Source organism: Carassius gibelio, chromosome A8 (genome assembly GCF_023724105.1).
Source record: "Carassius gibelio isolate Cgi1373 ecotype wild population from Czech Republic chromosome A8, carGib1.2-hapl.c, whole genome shotgun sequence".
Taxonomy (NCBI): domain Eukaryota; kingdom Metazoa; phylum Chordata; class Actinopteri; order Cypriniformes; family Cyprinidae; genus Carassius; species Carassius gibelio.
The window spans coordinates 23,413,008-23,438,251 of record NC_068378.1 but is presented as its reverse complement, the minus strand read 5'-3'; the positions used below and the strand labels follow the sequence as shown (position 1 = coordinate 23,438,251).

The 25,244-nt window shown below is 34.9% G+C and overlaps 1 protein-coding gene across 1 annotated transcript in view; it reads left to right on the top strand.

Annotated features, from left to right (window-relative positions):
* Positions 1-25,244, top strand: part of LOC128018936 (potassium voltage-gated channel subfamily D member 1-like) — a 55,016-nt gene that overhangs the window by 10,899 nt on the left and 18,873 nt on the right. The window lies entirely within an intron of this gene.

Genomic DNA, 25,244 nt, shown 5'->3' with positions numbered 1-25,244 from the left:
GGTTCCTTCTTCACACAAATATGGCTTCAGAAGGCTTGGAACATACTACTTTTGAAATAATTTAATGTTGCTTTTTTTTTGTCTTTTTGACGGTATTCTTCTGCTTTTACTTTTGTGGTTTGCAAAAAAAAAAGAAAGTTTTTGGATCGATGTGAGAATGAGTAAATGATGACACAATTAAAATTTTCGTTTGAACTCTACCTTTAATGTAATTCCTCCAGAGATAATTCTGTTGACCTTATTTTTGATAACTGTGTGTTTTTGACATTCTGTTTTATAATTTAGCGGGATGTCACATTCTGATGGATGTTTGGATCTCAGATGGATCTCGGACTCAGAGATTGCTCTTAAAAGCACAAGCAGTGTCTGAAATGTTCTTCCAATTCCACCACACTTCCAGCTTCTGCTGTAGAAGTGATCTAGGTTAGATACTGTCAGCTTTTGAAGGCACAGTTTTTGTGTCGTGTGTGGTTTCTGGTTAAAACTGTATGACTACAGTTTACAAAAATGTGTAAATATTATACAATTTGTATATTTGCAAAAGCTAACAAATGCACAATTGAGTAAGTCACCAAGTCCATCTGTTTTCCAGCCAATCATCTTGTCATATTTTTGCCATTTCTTGTGTCTTTTTATGCTGTTTGTCTGTGATTCATAAACTCTAATGCTTTATTTCATACTGCCAATACAATTTAGTCATCAAGTCTGATCTTAGTGCGGTAAATTAAAATAAGTGTAGTAAAAAAAAGTTTTTTGTTTTATATTTTTCATTTTCTTCTTTACACGCACACACACACACACACACACACACACACACACACACACACACACACACATATACAGTATATACATGTATACAGTATTTTTAAAGGTAAAGTAGTATTTATTCATGTTTTATCTTAAGACTAATAAGATTTGATAAAGAAAATCCAAAAGTCTGAACTTTTTCATCTCTCTCTCTCTCTCTCTCGCTCTCTTTAGACTAATCAGATTTGGATTAAGTTTTTTTCTTCTTCTTCCTGTCTAAACAAAGCTTAAAGGACTTGTAATGAACCCTGTAGTTCTCATTCATGCTGGCTCCCTGACAGCTCTCAGGGTCCAGACAATAACAGGCAATTCATAATCTTACAGGGAAAAGAGATCATACCTGGATTGGCTGCAGATAAAAGGATTTGTTGAGGTCTAGAGAGACATATGGTGCCATATGATGGATTAGAGTGAAAATGCCTCTCAGCTGTATCCCATGGTAATTATCTGTCATTTCATTCAGATGTTTGAAATGATTAACAACTTAACAGCATAAGAAATAACGATTCAGTGAAATTTCAGAGGTCTAATTTTACCTTGAGGTTGCAGGATATCACATACATGAGAACAGAATATTAAATGTCAAAAGGTCACGTGTAAATATCGTATTTATTGTGCGGAAAAAAGCAGAGGTGATGACACAAGTCCAAATATCCTTGGCGTAAAGGTGCTGAGCATGTATTATCCTTGTAGTTTAATAAATCTTAGGATAAGGGTCAGTGGTCAGGAAGAGGGAGATATTTTAAATCAATTTGACAGTAATAATAATAGCGGGCCCAGGACAGAGCCATGAGACACTCCCATCAGAACTAGCTTTGTGTCACAATACTGGGATTGAACGAAAGCTCAAATAGAGGTTCCCATTGCCTTTCACATGTTTTATGAAGGACAAGGGATGTTGGAGAACTTTCTGAGTAATAGATTTATAGCGAACACATCATTTAGAAAGTCAACTCATGGTCAAAAAATCCAACTCTTAGAAGTTACAAGATGATTATATTTTTTCCCATGCATGTTATTCTCATCAGACACGTCTATGAATGTGAAGGTTGGTTATGGTTACAGTGACCCAGATTAATCATCACAAGTATATAAACCATTCAAACTGTGATACGGAGAGGCATTGCTTAAACAGTGTTTGTAAGAAATGATTTACAAAATAAGCACTTTACAAAATTTGTCTCCATGGTGCGGTTGCTAAAATGCTCCCTCCTATTCTTCAGGGTTCCTGACATGATTTAGCCAACTTACACCTCACTCCTATCCAAAAATAATCGTAGCTGCTCAGTCAGGTGGCCCCTGGCTGTGGTCCTTCTGTGTGCATGAGCCTGACCCATTTACCGCCTTTGTGGAGAAAAATTACAAAACTAACATAATTTCCTCTCCTGCTTGTGCTTGTGGCGAGGTCCACACCTTTCCCATAGGAGCTTCACTAGACTGAAGTGCAGGCACTATGAAAGTGGTGTGTACAGAATACTGTTGCTTTAAAGGAACACTTAACTATTTTTTTTTTTAAAATAGTGATATTACGCAGCTGCTGGGGACTATTTTCAGGCACTGCTTAATACCAATATCAATATCAATATCAATATCAATATCACTCATTGTATGGCATCAAATTCCAAAATCCATTTAATTCCTAGCCATATCAGCCTAGAAAATCACAACTTTAAATTTTTCCATCAGTCTTAGTACACAGAAGAGTGGAGTTTTTTAATAGGAAAAATATTGAAACTCTTTAGTAATTTTTGAGCGAGATGCTAACAGTCTAATCTAATTCAATGATCTATGCTAAGCTAAGCTAAAAGGGCTACCACCAGACCCGTAAATCGTCTGAATGGATTCGAAAACTGTAAAACTCAACAGTTTAACTCTAGGGAAGTTGGAAAATGAGCCTATTTTCAAAAATAGTGCCACAAGGATGCGCTGTTTTCTTTCAAATCAAAGCTAAATACATATAGAAACAGCACATCCTTTTGGCGCGGATGACACAAAAGAGCATACACAGTACGGTGATATGGAGTGACACAGAGAGGACCGTTGACAAATAAATTATTGAATACCTTTAATGTACCATGACACTGTTGTTTACTTGGCAGTCTATGGGACAGTCTAAAGCCTTTAGGTTTTCATCTAAAACATCTTAAATTGTGTTCTGAAGACGAACAGAGCTTGGGGGTACATGGGGGTAAGTGATTAATGACAACATTTTAATTTTGTGGTGGAGCAATCCTTTAATGTGTCATTGTACTGACAGATAAGAATTAATAATTACAAACATTCACTTAACCAGGGTTAGATGAAGAATAATCAAATTTACATACTTATTTAAATTTACATTTAATTATTTTAAGCTGAAGTAAATATGATAAAAAAAACACATGACCCATTTAGGAAAAAAAAAACAGGAATTGTTACTCATTGTATGCTTATGATCTGCGATGATTACAAGATAATAAGAGCCATATAATTAATATGTATAGTAATTAGAATGTAGATGTTTATGAATTAGATTTTATGTTTTTTTTATGATTTGTTGGTGAGGTCAGGAGTCTATAGATCTTCAGACTGGGATTGTTCATAAGGTCTTTTCTTTGGATCACTGAGCATATTTGCATGAAGAAACGCTCTTATGCTCAGGTGTGCTGGAAGAGAATCAATTGTCCTTGGACCGTGCCGCACACGAACCTGTGGGAACCTGAAAGTACAAATCCATTTATACACTGAGAGCTGCATGTGTGCTGTGTGAAGGTGTGTATCCGTTGTGTGTAGGTTTGAAAATGTGGTATTACAGTTTCCCCAACCATAAGGCTAAAGTAAGAGCACATGACAGAATATACAGTATGATGGATAATTGTCTCACTGAGAGATGCAGATGACTTCCTGTGTAGAAAATTGTTTTTGTCACACTTCATGAATAATCACGACACCAGCAAATCACTCTATTCTAAATCAGAATAAGAAATAGAAAATTTAATGCAAACTAAGATTTTAAACTGTTAAAGGGATAGGGCCTAGTTCACCCCCCCAAAAATGTAATTATATTTTTCTCACTCTCTTTTTGTGTTTCTCAGAAGAAAGTGAGTCATAGAGGTTTGGAATGACATGAAGGTAAATGATGACAGGATTTTCATTTTTGTGTGAACGATCCCTTTAATTTGTCATCACTTTGCCCAAAATCCTACACATTTCATGGTTAAAGGTGATCAATCCTTGAGAGCAAGAAACGACCCATGAATTATCACTATTTTGCCCTTTAGGAAGTCAGTTAACCCCAGGTTACTCCAGGGGGACTGTCTCTTTTTTAGGTGGATGTTAAATTCATTTAAGGTGAAGAGCTGGATTGAAAAAAAAATAACACTTTATGGGAGCCAATGTTTTTGGACTAAGAAAAATCACAGTTTAGAAGACAAGACACTGGTTGTCTGGCAACATTCTATTCTATTCTATTCTATTCTATTCCAGTCCAGTCCAGTCCAGTCTAGTCCAGTTCTTTCTGGTTTATTAGCAAACCCAGTGTTCATCTGCTGCTCCCATCTCTGTTTCTTCTTTTCCTCTCATTATTAACTAGTTAGCGTTTATACACAGAGTCATTAATTTTCTCTCTGATAGTTAATCACATTAATCATCTAGAGAACTGTTCATTGTTCATTGTGCTTTTGATTTATAGCCCACTAAACATGTCCAGTTCTGGAGGGAAAATCAGAGCTCAATGTCACCTGTGAGAGAGCCACCTTTATAGTGACTTTAATATGGTTTGTAATGTACATTCAATAACATGTTATGTCAGAAAACGGTATCATTTTGTAATAAGCCAAAAGATATTTTAGATTTTTTTACTTTATACAGGACTAGTTGTCACACGTTTCTCAGGAAGGTTTTGACTCAAAATATGTATATTAAAAAAAAAACGTTGACGACTTATTGATCATAAGTTTTGTTTTTACATTTATTTTATTGTTTAATTTTTCTGAAGACTTTACAAGAGCATGTTTAATGACAAATCACCCCATGAGTGAAGAAAAAAATCTGTGGATTTAATGAACCGAACTGTAAATTGAACTGAAATGGCTTTTTAAGATAATTATTTATGCATAAAAAAAGACATTGAAAAATTAACCCCACCCGGAGAAATATTCACTAGAGGAAAAAGTGTGATAACCAGACCTGGTCTCCTCTATATTATATCATCAACAGCCATCATTTTGTGAACAAAATTATTAGTGTTGACCTGATTATGCAACAATGTGTTATGAATTAAATATACTTTGAGAAATGGATATATTTGCTATATTTAGGGTGCACTTTATCATTTTAGCCCAAGAGCTCTCATTTTGTTCCAGAAAGAGCAGACATCATGACTTTTTCCATGTTCCATAGCAACATGGATTATCTGAGTTTAAACTGTTCATCAGAGGTCTGACATGCTAAAAATGCTTAAGAGTTGAGTCTAACGGTCACGTTGAGTGCTGGTCACATGTGTGTAGTACACAGATCTTTAATTAGATGTTTCTACAGCTTCCAATGTGGAGTCAAATTAAGTCCCTGCCAGTTCCCCTCATCCCAGAGACCATTATCACCTTTCTGCATGATTGGAAAATACTTTTATTTATCTGACAGTAATCATGATGAATGTCAGCTGTGCAGCCTTTCTTATTTTGAGCACTTGTACGACTGGGCTGGACTATGTTCCTGTGTTCCTAGTCATATTGTATTTTTTTGTAGCATTTCAGGCCTCTTTTCCCGCACTTTTAAATGTTACGATTTAATTTTCTTTTTATTTACTGCCTCTAAACCTCAAGGGAGTGGTTCACACAATAATGAAAATATGCTGTAAATTTACTCTTCCCTCAAGCTGTCCAGGATTTGGGTTTGTAGTTAAAAAGTCTTTATGATGGATTTGTTTATTATGAACAACATGTACATTACTTATATTACTTATGGATTATTTATATTTTTTATCAGCTGTTTGTACTCGCATCCTGATGGCACCCATTCACTGCAAATTGTTAAGTTACACTAACTTTTAGTAGGTAAATTATGCTTTTTATGTTTTTGGCGATTAATATTTTTTCCTTTTAAAACCTTATAAAAAAAATCCCTTGGGCAAAAAATGCTGGAACATTTCAATAGCTTTGGGTAAATAAGACTTTAAGGTGTGTGCATGTACTAAAATTGGATTAACTGAATCAATTCAATTTGTACATCCCTGGACTGCTCTTTTGCACAAACACACACTGAGGTGTGAAACAGGTCCTAGAAGTTTTTTGCTACTGCACTATTAAGACTTTTATGTGTTTACACTTTTCATATGACCCTTTGCATGTAACAAATTATTATAAGTTTCTGATTGATGAACATGGGCTGTGACATCATTAGCCTGATAAAAATGCTAATTTTAGATTAGAATTTCAGATGGTACTTAGAGGCTTTTGCATTTGAACTCTTCATATATGTATGTAATATATATGTTCTGTCTAAATGAAGGTCATGTAAATTAAATTTCATCATAATCATGCTCTTTTTGACCTTTACTTCTGGCCTTCTCTTTGCACACCAGTATATCAGAATTGGAAACAGATTTCCGGAAATTAAACTTTGGATATAAAACTCTTCCTGTTTGCGCACTTGGCTCATAAACTGAAGCACGGGGATTAGACTCAAGTGCAGCATATGGGTCATACAGATGCAGTTATTAGCTGATGTTGGGTTTGTGCAGCTTTTTAATGGGGCAGGTGGTGTAAACAATCAACTATCGGGGGGTGAAGGAAGAACATAATTCCCAATCCATTCTCTTGTCATTTTAATGTACTTCCCATTAATAAGTCATCACAAAATATTGCACATACTTGATGAGGTAAAGCTATTAGCCAAGAGGCAGCTTTGTATTTGCTGAGTTTCTGTGAAACCACTGTTCACGTTTCTGAACTTGTTAATCATTTTCTTATTTCAAAACAATGTTTTCTGTACTTAATATGTAAAATACTAGTAGTGGGATGAGTTGATTTGTATGTATAACCAATGACAGACAGTTGAGATTTTCAGATCTTGTATTCTTTGGTTCATAAAAATGTAAAAAGAAAATAAAAGCTTTTATCTTTAAATATCTTTCATCTTTTAACATCTTTTATCTATAATTTTTTGTAACAATATACACAATATACAATATAAAAGTTTGGGATCAGTAAAAGGATTATTCTTTCTTTTTTGAAAGAAGTCAATAGTCGTATTCAGCATGGATGTGTTAATTTAATAAAAAAGCGATATTAAAGACTTTAATAAATGCTGTTCATTTAACTTTTTATTCATCAAAGGATCCTGAAAAAGTATCAAAGGTTAAAAAAAAAAAAAAAAAAAAAAATATTAAGCAGCACACCAGTTTCCAACATTGATAAAAATTCAGCATATTAGAATGATTTCGGAAGGATCATGTGACACTGAAGACTGGAGTAATGATGCTGAAACTTTAGCTTTGCATCACATGAATAAATTATATTTTAAAGTATGTAGAACTAGAAAATCATTATTTTAAATTGTAATAATATTTCACAATATTACAGTTTTTTGCTGTATTTTTGTTTTAAAAAATAGAGCCTTGATGAGCATAAAAATCTTATTTTTAAAAAAAGAAACAAAAAATCTTACTGGTAAGAAACAGTCTTTTCACAGAATTTCTTCAAATGCTTGTTTGCTTTGGTTTTTGTCTCTCTCTAAGGGTTCAAGCTCCTTTTAGTTCAGCATTTCTCTGGTCAGATCTTCAATAAAAGGACACTTTTTTCACTCAATTAAATTTATGTCCATTCCTATATTACAGATGGATGGAGGTCTGATGGTCTGATGACGGAATAGGGAATGAATTTTCATCTGTTAAACTGAAACTGCAGGGTATGGAGTCTTTTCAGCTTGGCTGGCTTTGATATATCTTGGAAGAATTGTTCAATACTTCATCTGTCTTTTCTCAACATTAAATCAGAATGGACCCTATTTACTTTCCAAATTTATTCCAAAGAACTCTCAGATTCTCAGTACAGGATGTTGCTTGTCTAAAGGCACAATAGCACACATAGTTGGATAAAGTACTAATTTTATGCTTTTCTCTAATGACATATAAGTTTCTTTTTTATAAATACATCCTACTTTGTCTATTGGCTTTGTTTTTTACGCTGAGCCCGTTGCAATGCATTTTGGGATGTCATACTGCCTTAGAATTGAATTAAAACAGGGTCTGTGTCCGAAATCACATACTCTCTTGAGTTGGTACTTATTGTAAGAACGTATGTTCTGTATGAATGTGTGTACAGTAGTATATGAATATAATCTAGACTGTAATCTATAATCTCACTGGAAGCAGTAGGTCATCTGGGGACATACTAGTCTTTCCATGTACTGTTTTTCACCTACTCTGTAGTTGGTACGTATGTGATTTCAGATGGTGTCAGAAGAGACAGGATTATTAATATTTGAAATATTGTTTATGTCAGGAACACTCCCATGATTCCTACAGCCTACAGTGTTTTTAATGGTAAAATGCAGGCAGATGTTGTCATTTAGATTTTCACATCATTTATTCTGTGACTCCTTATTCCCATATCTCATAACCTAGTAGTTTTAAATCACACATTTGGTATTTGTAGATTGCATAATAAAATCCTGGTGTTATTGAAGAGCTCCTCTCTCCTGTTTCTGAGGCCCGCTTTTCATACGGGAATAAACCACAGCTTTTTACTCTCTTTAGTTTTCTACACTGATGATATTTGTGAACAGGTGGTCCATTTAACCTGTGAATGCCGCATATACTGTATGTCTCCCGGACGAAGCATTTCAGCACACTCGCAGCATCAGTGTTGGCTTTCCATTTATGGAGGTCTGCTGGAAGTCAGGCCTATGATTAGTTCTGTTTGTTTAGCTTCAAAGCTTTGATAAAAAAGGAAAGAATGTGAAACAGCAGATGGATCCTAATTGGTGCTCAGTCAAATGTCACAATAGGTGGAATGCCAGCAGAGATCAGAAACAGGAGACTGAATCTGGCCCAAAAGCTTTTATAGGAAGTTACTATTTAATGCACACAGAATCCAAAAATAATGACATGGGTGATTCTCCAGTCGTTTTCTGCTGACATGACTTATTCTCTGATGGTGTATTGATGTTGTGGGCCCAGGAGCTGCTAAATAAACCCTTTTGTCTTTAAATAGCTTTAATTTCTGTTGTTCTCCCTGTGAAGAGATTAGGTTTCTGAGCAGAACCATCATTTCTCACTTTCTCAGGTCTCTCTCTGTTGCAGTCGTCTCAGCCGGGGTCTAATCTGCCTGATCACATGATGCTTGACGACCAGTCAAAAACCTGTTTTTCAGATTCTGACATCTCCATATAACTGTATTCCCATCTGAAGCTCTCTGGTGAAACAGTGCAGCTGTAATTTGTTGCTATCTGGAGTTTATTACGAATCCAAAGTGTACGTTTTTCCAGGTGCATTGTCTGTGAGTATGTTGTTCTGTTTGTAACCTCGCTGTCATTGTCGTATTGACTTTTTAACTCAGTGTCTTTATAACAAATGAACTTCACAGTTCATTTGACCCTCCTTGTTTCTGAAAATATGGGCAGAAAAAGAACAGCAGCACACTGGCATATTCACTACATATGAAAATTTTGCCAAACTGGCAAACAAATTTACTGGCCAAAAAGATTTATTACTGGTTTTGAAACTAGTTTTTATTTTATTTTATTTTATTTTCTGAGTGAAAAGCTGAGATTTTCAAAACTGCATTTTACCCCACTGTAAATATGACACATTTTTGTTGGTGCATTTCATATATGCTTTTCAGCACAATTGCAATAACATGATCTGCTTTAATGAATATAAACATAAGATTTTGTTGCAAAGCTTATTACGTCCTATTAAAGATATATGGATTGAATTCATTATATGTGACTCTGGACCACAAAACCAATCTTAAGTCGCTGGGGTATATTTTTAGTAATAGCCATAAAAACAAAAAATACCATATTGTTCAAAATTATCAGTTTTTCTTTTATGCCAAAATTCATTAGGATATCAAGTATGGATAATGTTCCATGAAGATGTTTTGTAAATTTCCTACCGTAAATATATAAAAACATAATTTTTGATTGGTAATTTGCATTGCTAAGAACTTAAGAACTTAGGACAAATTTAAAGGTGATTTTCTCAATATTTAGATTTTTTTTTCCAACCTCAGATTCTGTATGATTATCATTTTTATATACCATGGAACTACCTAGGTTGTTTTGAAGAATATCCTGGTTTTCCTTTCATCACAGTGCGCAAAAGCCAAGATATTACCATTGTATCATGTCCAGTAAATCGATGGTGGTCTTTGGTAATTTTGTGCAGGTGTAGGAGAACACTTTCCTCTGAAGTAGTGAAGTGTGAGGCTGCTTTGTTCCGATCACGTGTGCTTCACCCAGAGGACTAGAGATACATCAGACAGGCAGCTGTGTACTGGCACCTCTGACGTTCTCTCTACAAGCCTATTCTTCCTATTAGCACGATCACAGAAGCACTTTTGAACATCAGCTTATTTTCCACTCTTCCTTCCTCTGATCCACAATCTCTCTCATCTGATCCTTCCAGGCCCATTAGCTCATTCATCAGGGAAAACTTTGAGAAGATTGTCTTTTTCTGCTTAATGCCAGCTAAGTAGTGGTCATTATGATCCTTTCTCAAACTTTCTCAAACTTAAGTATTAAACTTTAGTGCATGACTCACCCTACACTTCTTTCCTCCATTTATTTAACTGTCTTAATCTGTATTAGTGTCTTGTTTCCCAGTAAAACATATCTGGATATCAAAGATTTGTTTACTTTAAAAGCAGAAGCGTGAAATACTTGTTTAGCATAAATAAAATTGTGATGATTTTTGGTAGGTCAGCACTAAAAACAATTAGCCACACTTCTTAAAATTGTACAAAATAATGTTCATGTACTTTAAATGATGTCCTGATATTTTTATTAGAATACCACGCACAAATATTGATTAGGAGAAGTCTAATAGTCCACATTTTCATTCAGACCATGTAAAATAAAATAAAAATGCTAATAATAATAAAAAATTTGTAGTTACCATTGTAATGCCATTCCTCCTCGGGATTTATTTTCTTGCATCTTTTGCACCACCTTTGTTTCTAGCCATAGTAGATGATCATTTCTCTCTGTCGTTTCTCTTTCTCTGGTGTCCTCTATGGTGTGATGGCTTCTGGGCCTGATTGAGCCTCAGATAATGACTTCAGCTCTCGTCTCCAAAGACTGCCCTTTAACTGTCTCTTATCGACAGGGAGAGGTCAGTCACAGCCAGGGGAGACTTCCAAGACCATCGGAGAGACAGAAGGTGGACAGAAATGTTCAGGGCAAACACCCCTGACCACTGAATAATTACAGTCTCGGGGATGGACTGGATTTGCTCAGTTCTGTAGAGGTCCAAGGGATGACAAATAGACTGACTTTAACCCTGTAAAGCCTGACATATGAAATAACAGCAGTCTGAAAAAAGTTTATATTATACTTTTTATTTGATAAAAAGTATAAACCATCAATCAGACTACAAAAGACATGCAGAAGATTATGTACGACATATTTTTTCAGCAAAGTTTTGATTGTATCGATCATTTAGATACATTAAAAATTGATCAAATATGATACCATATATGACTTTATAGGGTTAAATTGCTGTTGTCTTGACCATAAGAACAGGTGTGTTCTAGGTAAATTTCCAAGACTAGAATGCCTGAACTTTAAGGATGTAGATGGAATTCTGAGGATTTTTTAGAATTCTGCTCAGATCCGGTAATCTGTATATCTTTCAAAGTGTGTTTTGCTCTAAGTGATGGATTCCAAGGTTTGTCCTGATGGCTGATTGTTGGCCATTATGGGCACTAGCGCATTTTTGACATTGATGTATAGTTTTGTCCTGTCTGAACTCTTTACACCCTGAAGGGAGTTTTAAAGAGTTCCCACCTCAGTGATGTACATAATGACTTATAGTGCTAAAAATAATGAAGATGCTAATTTCCATGGCTAAGTTTTAAAGAAAACATTTATGGGTTTGAGAAAAAAAAATATGAAGCATCAATGTTATTTTAGTATCATACCAATATACTATTTATTTTTATATATTTTGAATTATTTTTTATTTTTATATATTCTGTTTTCATATGAATTAAAAGTTTTAGTAGTTTTGTAGTGTGTTTTTGATGTTGTGATTATTATTATTATTTTTTTTTTTTTAAATATGCCTTTATAAATGTATTTAAGTCGTTTTAGTAGTATTTTAGTCAAGTTTAAGTAAAACATAGGAAATGTTGCATTGGCAATTAGCTGAAATAAAATACATACATATTATATATTAGTGCTGTCAAAATGAAACAATATTTAATGAAAACAGAGGGGCGGAGCTAGGGTCAGCCACCCCACTCACAACTGCTGGTTATGTCTCTTTTTTTCTTGATAAGAATTACATCTAAGTGTTTCTTATATATGAGTCCGCTTTAAGAACATGTTTCTGAAATGCAGTGGTTTTTTAAAACGGTCCTGGAGCAGCCCAGAACTGTCTCACTAGATCATCTTACACACCTGATTCAACTCCTCAGCTCATTAGTAGAGACTTTAAAGCTGAAGTGGGTCAGGAAAGATAAAGAGTTGTGAGAAAATATGATGCGTTTCATGTAATGCAATGTCCCAAAAGTGTTCAAAGCACCTCCATGCTGGTGTTTAAGTGAACATTAAAATTGCTTGTAAATGCAAACATCGCAATAAATCACAAAAGTACAAAAAAAAAAAAAAAAAAACCTGCATGATTTTCTTCTCTGCAACATTAAGTTATTTTGAGACTTTTTTCCTAGCATTCCTCAAAATATCATCTTATGTGTTTTGCAGTAGAAAAAAGTCAGATAGGTTTGATGTAGATACAGGGATTAGTAAATGTCACCCTCGAAAGATGATTTTAAACACGAAAAGCAATCTAAACCGAACGTGATTTCAACTGAGAGGCACCCCTCAGATCTGATTTGTGTCACTTCAGATTCAATTTGACCCTCAGAAACCCCCAAAACTCCTGGATTTAAACCATTCGATGCAGAATATCACCGGTGTATTTAGAACATTCACTGCTAAAATCAAATGCTTTGTCTGGCGCAAATGTTTTCAACCACACAAAATGTATTGTAGGTTTCAGACATTTAAATTAATTACTACAAAAAGTAATTAATTAAATAAATACACACTAATGTTTGTGAGTTTGTTAAATACATTGGGAAAGCATCAATAATAATCCTTTCGATTCAAACCTGAAGATGTGTTTTATCTATATAGGAACACGTTGTGTAGGTAACTATAAAGTTAACTCTGCTCTTCTCTTAGTTTAACGGAGAATTACTTTTATGCATTTCGGGAGAAATGGGTCAATTTATGTAATGTTAAACTGAAGATCCAACACCCCCCGTGGATCCAACCCCATAACACCCCCCTGTGACTGTGGCTAAACATCTAACATAACGTGTAAATGCACATGGTGTGTTTTTCTTTGCAATATATGTAAATTGACCTTTGCTCCAAATAGCTTGTGGGAGAGGTCAGACAATGGCGCTGCAGTTTCTCCAGCCTTCTGCTCCGGGCTGTTAGCCAAGCAGTCGGCATCATCTTGGGTTGCATTTTCCCCTCCTGAAACAGGGGAAGGGCAAGGCTAAAAGCCACACAAATACGGTTCAGCATTCTGCATCCTGTAATCCATTATTCATGGTTAGTGGCACACAAAGAAAATTCATCAGAGCTGTTATGAAGTGGAAGGGATTTTTGTGAAGTGGAGTGATTACTGGTGAAGCACAGGTAGAGATTCCATTATGCCTTGTCATCTACATGGCTTTCTGCTTCAAGACAGCTGGACAAGGCAGGCTAGATTTAATGAACGCCGCTGCCTGTTTATGTCTGATTTATTTTCCTGTGAGGATAGACGTCACTTTATTCAGTTAATTATTAGTAAAATAATTTAGAAAATGAGAAAGCATTCTGAAACGGTTTAGATAAATGTGCACCTAAAACAAAAACATTTATAGTACCTTTGACAAATTTAAAAAGGTAGTTGAGTGTAGTCCATTGAATTATTGAAAATGAATGTGCACTCAAGATACTAATGTGGCCATGATGCAAAATGGATTGGGCGTTACAGCTCTGGTGTGCATTCATTTTCAATAATTCAGTAGCACAGAGTCAGTTGTTCTGGTTGCCTCATATACATGTCTATATAATGGGTTTATCTCAAGACATTTTTTCAGGTTTACATGCCTAAACTGCTGTTCTGTGTAGTTTAAAACAGCTTTATTATTGCAGACCAGAATATCACATAGAGGCTCTTTTAACTTTGGCACTTTGGAAATCTTTTATTTATAATTTTTTGCGTGTTTATGATTTTATTTAGCTTCTGCAACCAAGTTTTCCAGTTTTAATACAAGATGCACTTACTTGAAACACTTTTCACTTGCTTTAATTATAAACAAGTTAAAAACAAGTAAAAAAAAAAACCTGCCATCGATGTGAGACAAAGTACACTTATCTATGAAAAACAAAAGTTGAATAAGACGTAGTTTAAAACTTTATTGCCGTGCATTAGCTGTTTAGGAAGATGAATAAGTGAAACATGAACAAAAATATTAGTGCACCTTTAATTGCAGCTAAAGGATAAATAAGTGAGACAACATATGTTTCTGCACCACAAACATTCCCAATTCTAGAGTTCTAGAGTAAAATAATTTGTTTTTGTAAACTGTCTATAATGTAAAGTAAGCTGGCATTCACTAAGAGATACTTCAACTCTGTCACTGAATGCCAATTAGCTCTTCCCATGCACTCACAAAAGTCTTGAATGACGGTTTTGGAGGCCCAACCGCCAACATATTCTTTAAATAGATGTCTATGAATCACTAACGTCTTCGAGCATTTTCCTGTTACCTCATTTTAAGTTTCTTTAGCTCTGCTCACGCAAAAAACATCACCAGTAATATGTCAAAGTTCTTCCTTGCCTATTTTGCGCTCGATTAAAGTGGGATTTCAACAATCCCTTCAATCTCAAGACCATGGAGAGCTTTCTCCTTCTGCTTATCATTTGGCTCAGGGGCGTATCGTTTCACCTCACACAGTTCCGGCAATAATACGTATCTCTAGCGCATATCACTTTCTTCTTATTAGATAAGGGAGCTTCATATTCCTCCTCCTGCCAGTATCTCTAAGCAGAGCGAGTTCTTCCCAGATGTCAGTAGTCCTACAGGTAACATATGCTAGAAAAACTCACAGAACTCTGTATTTACTCATCCATTCCCCTCTGTAAAGAGAGCCAGTGGTTGCATGTAATTTTACAGTATGCCTATAGAAATAAAACACTATAATAGTGTATGCTAGTGCTCATTTGCAAAGTTTCCGCTGCTTGCACATTTATCAGAAATGATAAACTATATGCAAATGATAAACATTCTTACATAAATTATATTTTTAAGCAAGTTAAAGTATAAAACCTGTTATTTGAAATTGTAATACTATCACAATATTATTGTTTTTACTGTATTTTGTTATCAAATATGCAGCCATGAGCATAAGAAACTTAAAAAAAACATAAAAAATCTTACTGATCTAACACTTATGGAACGGAAGTGTTTATGTAATTCTTCATAATTTATTTTTGTATATATATATTTTAATATTTCATTTTTATGTTTAATATTTTTTTAGCAGCATTTTTATTATGTTGGAAACAGTGCTTAATTTTTTTGTGAATTCTTTTTAGAATTCTTTGTTTACTAGAAAGTTTTCAAAAAGTATTCAAATAGAAATCTTTTTTTAACATTATAAATATCTTCACTGTGACTTTTGTTCAATTTAATGCATCCTTGCTGAATAAAAATATTAATTTCATTTTAATTAATTAATCTTACAGACTTTTGAACAGCATAAACTATCAAGTATGGGTTCTGAAACCAGTTGCAAACCACTCACCACTCACTCAAACCACTTTAACAAATTATCATATGTTCGATTAGGGATCATTTTACAAATCAGAAAATATGGATTTGCAAATGCCACTGAGATATTACTGTTTATCAAAGCTAGATATATTGCATGTTTCTCTACAAAAAAATTTTTGTATCTCCATGTATTGAAGATATTCTGAAATGGTTCATTTGTGATTTGTGCGGTAGACAAGGAACATGAGGCTTAGTTGCCAAGGCTGCGTGGTCTAGGAGGGTGGATGATAAATATAGCTCTCAGTCCAATAGGGATGACATCTGACCCCAAACTCCTGGCTCATCATGCTCAGCCTTGCCGAACAGCACTGCGTAGCTGGCTAATTGAATGGTAACAGTGGCTTTTCACACCAGTAAGGCAAGAGATCTAAACCTGAAGCATGCAGAGAAAAACGGATTGGTTTAATGTAATCTCCTGGAGGGTGTTTTTCCTGTCACACTCGACTGGTGTAATCTAGGGTTTGGTTTCCTTTCTTCCAGAGCCAAAATTGCAAATGAAAGTGTTATACACCAGTGATGCTGCCTTTAAATATCTGCAGCATTTTTTTTCTTCTTGTATGCTGCACATATTGTGCATTCACACTTTTGGTGTTAAAGTAAACGTGGGTGTTTTTACCAGATGGATTTAATCTGGTGCTACACATTGTATTTTGGTGTTCGATCAACAAATGTAGGATGCACAAAATGCTAATTCAGGCATCACTAAACGTGAACGAAGCACTGAACCTGAGAATTTAACTCTTCTGTGTGTAATTTCTGTCCTGCACCATTTGTGCTGCAGACATGAATGATACATTACAATCAAATGACAGAAAGAAGAATTTGTCTGTTTAATTTATCTATCATTCTATCTATTGTCCTGTCATTCTATCGTTCCTTCAATTTTTGAATTTTAGAATCCAGAGCATCATAGTCTTGTTGGTTGGCTCTGTTGACTTCTTTTAGGCATTTTTTTTGACTGTCTTGACATTTTTCATCCGCTTGAAGTTATTCTAGTCCTGTCAATCAGTTGCTTTAGATCCCTCGCTAATGAATTTCTATTAGATGCCCGTGTTCTCTGCCGATAGGAGCTCTTTTTTTGTTCTAGGTGGTCATATCATGCCCCAGCCAGTCAAGTAAAGACAGACACTGTTTCACTTTGAATGCTTTTGTTTGTCATTATCTGAGGATCTCTTCTTCAAGAATTATTTGACTTTTTCTTCAGATACAAATGCAAATGTCTTCTTCTTGCACAGAGCAAAATACACCCTACAACTGCAGAAAAGAGCGGTGATATTTGTCCAGGTTTTGCTGCTGTTGAGCTGGTTAGTTGTCTCTCAGAAGGTTAGTTGTCTCTCAGAAGAGATATGGTTGCTTTTAAAGCTGTAGAATGAGAGTGAGCACTAAATGATGGGCCTTTTTTTGTTGTTGGGGTCAAGGTTTTATTGTCTGCAGCTTTGGTGAACCAGGTACACTGTACAAAGTGAAAATGTGCAGTTGAAAGTATTAAAATCCGCATAAGAGTTTTGTAGATTTTTATAGGCTATCTATATGCTAATGTACTTGTAAGCATTGACAAAATTAGGTTTTACAGATAAATTCATTTCTCTTCCAGGAAAACTGATTTAAAATAAAAATGATATTTGTAAAATATATCTTAATACAGAGTTTATATATATATCAGTAAGTATCGGGATCAGTACGATTTTTTAATGATTTTTAAAGAAGTGTTTTATGCTCATCAAGGCTGTAATTATTTCATCAAAAGTACATTAAAATGTAAAAATTAAAAAATTTAAAATAATGGTTTTCTATTTTAACAAACTTTAAATATAATCTATTCCTGCGGTGGCAAAGCTACATTTCCAGCTTCAGTGTCACATGAGCCTTCAAAAATTATTCTGATATGCAGATTTATTATCAATGTGAACTGTGCTGCTTAATATGAATGAATAAAAGGTTAAAAAGAGCAACATATAAATATTTTGTAACAATATAATTCATTACTATCACCTTTTATCAATTGAACACATCCTTGCTGAAAAAAATGTTGAACAAAAAGTAAATAATTATGAGTCCCAAACGGACAGTCACAATTCAAGAGCTATGCCTAGAGGCATGCAGTTTATTATTAAGAAGTGGAAGGTATTTTTAAGGTTTATAAGAAAGGGTTATAAGAAAGAGCCACTCCTCAAGAAAGGCCACAAGCAGTCAGACTGAGCTTTGCCAAGACGCATCTTGAAGATTCTGGGGCAGATGATACTAAAACGAATTACTTGGCCTCAACACCAAACGATATGTCTGCTGGAAATCCAATACAGCTCACCATCCAAATAACAGCATTCCTACAGTAAAGCATGGAGGTGGTAATATCCTGTTATGGGGTGTTTTTCTGCAGAAGGTCATGGAACACTTGTCAGGACAGAAGGAAAATTGATAGGACAAAATACTGTCAAATTCTTGCAAGAAATCTCAAGCCAGAACCTCTGCCAGATAGTTGTCAATGGGAAGAAGGTTTACCTTCCGGCAGGACGATGATCCAAAGCACACAGCAAAACTGAGCACACAGTGGATGAAGGAGAAAAGGGTCATGTGCTTTCATGGCCTCGTCAGAGCCCAGACTTTAAACCTCATTGAAAATCTATTTCAAGACTGCAGTTCACAAACGCTCAGCTGAACTGAACTTGAGCAGTTCTGCTAAGAAGAGTGTATAAATATTGCAAAGTCTAAAGTTATTAGAGACAGAGACATAACCCAACAGACTAAAGGCTGTCATTAAAGCAAAACGGGGTTCCCAAAATATAATTTATTTTCGCTGAAATATATGTACTGATGAGGTTACACTGCTTAAATAATCATTCAGACAATAGCTACATGATATAGCTCAGAACACTCAATCATCTCTGGTTTATCCATTGGGTAATGACGATCTGTCCCAATGGTGAATGATACAGGCTTTATGAGTTTTTAACATGCTAATGGTGACCAGGTGTTGCTAAGCAGAGATGATTAATGACATTAGCACACTGTGTGGAAACTTCAACACCTCATTTAATTTTCAGCGCACACTGACAGTTGTCCATTTATAATTGAATCAGTAATAGCTCAAATGTGATTAAATCTGACTTGGAAGGACTTGAGAGATCGGCTTTTGAACTGGAACGTTTGGCATGTCAAGTGGCAATTTTGGACACGTCAGTTGCTTAAAGATAGTGTGTCAGCTGTGGAAGACTTGTGCTTGATATTCGGGGCTGTCAGGCGTAATCATTGGCAGAGTCAAAACACATTCGTTTCTGTTTTGCTTGGGTTAGCTGTTAGGCCCTACAGCTGATGTTTTCAGTCGTGAAGTCAACTAAATGAAGTGTTATGTTTAATCAGAGAGTGTTACAGAGTTTACGGTACACACGCATCCTGTGAGCGCTAAGTTTGTAATTGTAGGCGGACTCCTCATGAATTTTTGATGTACATTTAAAGAGTCTGCGTCAGGCTTACATGCTGTGCTTTGTCAACATGGACGTTATCTTCCTGAGCAAAACTTGTTGTGTGGTTGCCATCATATTCATTACTTGATGATTATGTATTGCCTACGGTATCAAAACGTCAGAGATGTGTGACGGTTGACTTGTGGTTGTAAGATTTAACTGAAATCTGGTTCAGGGGAAAGTCATGGATTTTTGTTTAAAGTAACGTTTTTTTTATAGCACATATTCAATATGGTTAAATGTTTTTCTTTTTGAAATAAATTAATAGGCTACTTTTATTCAGCAAAGATGCATTAAATTGATCAAGGACAGTAAAGACATTTACATTGTTACAGAAGATTTCTATTTTGAATTAATGCAGTTCTTTTAAACTTTATATTCATTAATGCGGGGGTTCTCCAACCCTGGCCCTCAATGTCCACATTCCTGCAGAGTTTATCTCCAACACTAAACAATAACATATTCCTGAACAAGCTAATCAAGGCCTTAAGGATTGCTAGAAATGTACAGGCAGGTAAACTCTGCAGAGGGTCAGGGTTGAGAGAGTCCTAAAATGATGAAATGCACTCTTGTGCATTGTGCAATGACAGCAGAATTTCAGATCATATATTTGCATATATTCTGACATGCTGTCAGAATGTAGATACCATAGGTAGCACAGCTGTAAATGCAATCAGATGTGTGTATTTGTATTGAGATGTGTGTTTGGACAAACACTAGCTACGGAGGGAATATGAAGACTGTGCTAGATGAGGGTTGTAAATAAAAAGATGGACATTGATGGCTAGTGTAATGTAAAAAAAAAAAAAAAAATAAAATTCAATGGCACATCTGAAATCCATGGAGCAGTGTTTCCACATGATACTGTATCTGTGCTTAAGCCTTCATGATGAAAACCACTCATTCACCGGTTAACCCTTGACCTCCCACTGCTGGCTAGGTAAATGATTGTGCATGTTTAGAGAAGCATACTACCATTCTGCTATGTAATACAGTGCAAAGTATGCAAGTGTTTTGTTTGCCTGAAATGCATGAACACAAATTGGCACGTATACAACAGAATATTGTATCCCACAATGCAGTGCACTTGACCTTCTGTTTTAGGATGTGATAAATAGAGTCTGAAAAGGTTATATATTTTTGTAGGCCAAAACCCAGAAATGAGTTAGCAATTTAGCAATATACAGTTCCATCATCCTGAAGTCAATGGGTGTTGTTGTGGACATTAAACATCATCACACTGAACTCATCCACTCACTAGTCCACTTTTACAGCCTCATTGTGTTTAGAATTGTAACCTTCCAAACTACTCTAACTCAAACAGCCAGGGAGCATTTTTTTTTTTAAAATAAAGACTGAAAGAGTTGTCTGAAGCTTATTAGTGTTGACATTGAAGTCACGTGGCCATGGTTTGTTCATAGCCTATGTTTAGATTAGGGCAATCATAATGAAGCTTCGAAATTCATCACAAAATTCAAAACAATCATAAACATTTGTTGGTCACACAGCGAATTTCCCACAACAATTCAAAAGCCAATGGAATCCTATTGGTTTTTTGTTGAGGAAATCGGGATGTGGTGAACTTCCTGGTTGGCCTACAGAAATACATCACTACTCCAGCACTCTATAAACCAGGACTAATATGTCTAGCATCTTTTCCAACCTCAGATTATATCATCTTTTTATGCAAAAAGGATAACTGGATGCCATTTGTTAGTCATTTTAATTTTCCGGTGTCCAATAGCAAAAATGTATCTTTTACATGCTGCATATCCTACATATATGATTTTACAGGAGCTACAGTATTCATTTCTTTATAAAACCTTTTTAATAAGGTTGCACCTTCAACACCTCCGATGAGATAAACTCTTAAAAAGAATAAAAATAAAGCTGATAGGTTTTTTTGTTGTTGTCTGTTTGTTTTTGCAGTGATGCCATTGAAGAAGCATTTTTATTTCAGTGAACAGTTTTTAAAAGAACAAATTTTTCTTAGTGTAAAGAACATTTCAATAGGCTAAATACATTTTGTTTGTTCTAAACCTTTTGCCCAATTGAGAATTTCATGGATGTTAAAGTTTCTTCATGGAATCTTTGATGCCAATAAAGAACCTTCATTTTTAAGTGTACTGTTTTTTTAAATAGCATACATGCATGTAGTATACAGTATATACTGTGCTGCAAGCAGTCATTTCTGCACATTGCCCTCGTGTTTCCATGATGGTGTACTCGTCATTCAGTGGAGTAATTTAAGATGATGTGCTCCTAATTGTGAAAGTGACGTGACATTCAGCCAAGTACGGTGACCCATTCTCAGAATTGGTGCTCTGCATTTAACCCATCTAAAGTACACACACACACACACAATCAGTGCGGGGAAACAGGATTGTATCAGATTTGCAGGGCAAAAATGGACAGGTTTGAGGAAGCTGTATTTTGGGCTCTCTAATTTCCGTCCTCCTGTACCTTATCATGCTTTATATCTCCAGCAAGATTTCCTCAAGAGAGAGAGAGAGAAAGTGTAAGTGGTGATGTCCCAGTGTTGGAGCCTCAGGAGGGGAGGAAAAACTCAGCATCAGCAGTCATGAAAACAACTGTTTGCTGTTTTCCCTCTGATCGTTTCCATGCTGTTGCTGTTTAATCTTTCATCCCGTTTCTGCTCGATGTTCCTTGTGAACTTCTGGCAAACCTCCTTGACCCCTTTCCAGACCGTCATCTAGGCCAGGCAGCCTCGTTCTTGCCCAGGAGACATCTGTCTAAGACTTTCTATTATGGGAAAATTAAAGGAATAGTGAGCTCTCCTGGATAATGCCTAAACGATATGCATGAATTTATGCTGCGTAGTGAAAAAAAGGAAAGATGCTGTCTTGTTAAAATTTTCTGTCCTTTTCGACGCAACTTTTACTGTTTATGTAGAAGTTTTTCAGTTTCATGTTTCAAACCAAACATATCAGCATCGTCCCCATGTAGATATTGAGGCTTTTGCTCTTGCAAGTGTTTTTTCTTTCTGTCTCGCTAACTTCTGATCACTGCTTTATAACTGAATAACAATAATAAGCAACAGAATGAACAAGAGATCAAGAAAACGAAGAACCTTTGGAGAGATAATAGGTATTGTCATCAAATGAATGTGCTTCCTGTCCTCCTTATGCACCTGGGGCCATCTGCCAGTGCCAAAATGTGGAGATTTACCTGTTGGAAACAAGATTAGGGGGCCGGGCCGATGTGGATTAGTCCAGGGAGAACGGTGTGACCTGAGGGGCTGACAAATGAGGGATGATGGAAAGGGTTTGTGTGTAGGGTGTGTGTTTGAGTCTTTCATTTGATCCGTCTGATGTGTCAATAAAACGCTGTAGAGAGTAATAATAGACATAATAGACATAATGTATAATGTTATGAACTGTAACATGACACATGAGAACTGATGAGTTTTGGCTATTTTTGAATTTAACACAAGCAAAATTGAGAAAAAAGTTTTTTTATGTAATAAATTAACATAATTAGTAAAATATAATAACATTTTATAATGATTAAATTAAAATTAATAATTAAGGTTCTATATTATAATTTTAATTGCAAATTTATTTATTTTTTGGCATATTTATATAGAGCCCCTAATAAGACTATAATATTTATAAAATATTACAAGGGAGGAAAAACATCTATTTCAGTGCTTTTGTACTCTCTGTGTTTTGCATTGCTTCAAGAAACTTCACAAAACCTTTATTATCCTTCTTCTGTGAAACACTAAAGGGGCTCCATACTTTTACAATACTGTAAATTATTTGTTTTACTGACAAACTTGCATTAGAGAAATAAAATCAGTTCTTAAATTCATAATTTTACCTGATTCTGCTAATCACAGCTCTTAATTGTGGTCAAATTTCTATAACACACAGCCTTGAGTGGCTTATAGCATTCCTGTAGCTCAACAGTGAATCATGGTGCTAGCAACACCATGGGTTAGACTGCCAGGGAATACATGAACTACTAAAATGCATAGTTTAAATACTATAGTGCAAGTCACTTTGGTTAACAATCATATTGATTTCCCTACTCTAGGAAAATGCACCCAAGTTTTGATTTGCATACTGTCCATATTATTGAAGGAAATGTTCATACAGTTTCAGTCTGGTGATGCTGTAGACAGGTACAGGATATAAGTGCAGAACATCAACACTGCTGTAAAAACAAAAATTGGTTTAATTTATACCACCTGCAGATCAGTCTCCTGTAAAGGTATTGCACATGATGTGAATTTGAATGTGCCGTATGGTGATTGCATTTTCTCTCTCTCTTTTGTTGTGTTATCCTTGGCTAATTCAAAATGCAGAGTGCACCTCTGAGAAATGTTTATTGCACCAGGAACTTTTCAAAAACATCAGAGAATGACATTTCAAAAGTGTTGCTGTCTGCATGTAAAGCTGTGAATAATTGTACGTTGGCTGTTTCATGCTTCACCATCTAAAAACAATATTCCGCTATGGGTGTTATTGGTGTAGTGGGCTGCACTTTTTGCAATTTTTATTTTTTTATAATTATAAAAGAGTTTTATGTACCTGCTATAAAAAATATACAGTAACTTTCAGAACTGAGATCTTCCTTTCTAGTCCAGAATGAGCATTTATTGAATCTAAATGGCAAAAATAAATAAATAAATTATTTCTCTCTCTGCTTTCTTTTCTATCAAGAATGATTTGATTAGACTTTTCCAATTTTAACCAAACTTAGAACAGCCTGAAAATGCCCCCCACCAACATTTTTTTCTGTCAAAGAAATTGTATTATTATTATTATATGACATATATTATCAAGTCAAAATAAGTCATTAGTAAAAAGTTTGCCTCACATTTATTTCAGAAAGTAATGAACAATTTATTTGAATACAATATATTTTTATTCATATTTTCTTAATACAATATTTTACATGCATTTTTTAAATGTATAAAAACATTTTTAAGTAAATCCTAAAAATAACTCCTACTGTTTCACATACATTCATTTTACACATTCACACACACACACACACGTTTGTTTTTGTGAAAAGACATCCCATAGGCGTAATGGTTTTTATACTGTAGAAACTGTATATTCTATGGCCCCTTCACCAACCCTACACCTAACCCTAACCCTCACGGGAAACTTTGTGCATTTTTACAAAAAACTAATTCTGTATGATTTATAAGCGTTTAGAAAAATAGGGACATGGGTAATGTCCTCATAAGTCACTCTCTCCTTGTAATACAGTACCTGTGTCATAACCATGTCATTATACAGAGTTGAGTCCTGATATGTCACAAAAACAAGAGCACACACACACACACAGAGAGAGAGATATTATTTGTCATTGACTTATATAACATTACAAATATATGATTTAACTATATTTTATTCTCTTTATATGGCATATAGACAATAGTATATACGTCGGCGTTTTAGTGCCACGTAATCTTTTTTTTTTTTCAATCTAAGATTACGAGTCGCAATATTTTGAGAATTCTCATAATTTTGACACTATTCTCAAAATATTTTTACTTCAATCACTTAATTTCATCTTTATTGTCAAAATATTTAACTTTATTCTCATAATATCTCAAGATAATACGACTTTAATCTTGTAATCTTAGCTTTAATTATGTATTTATTTTACGTGGCACTAAAACGCCATAGTAAATATGAGTTGTATGAGAAAATCACTGTTGTTGGAAATGCAGAGTCAAACTGAGTGCGATGCATTACGAGAAACTGTACACTTTCACTAATGTTACCCAGGAATTGCATGCATATAGAAAATGTGCACATTGTGCACAGTATGCATACAGTAAAAAATAATATGAGTTATATCATACTATACCATTCCAAACATACCTATAGTGTTTCCACTCAGACATTTATGAGTTACATCTTAGCCATGACAACCCTTGTAAATAAGTTAACCT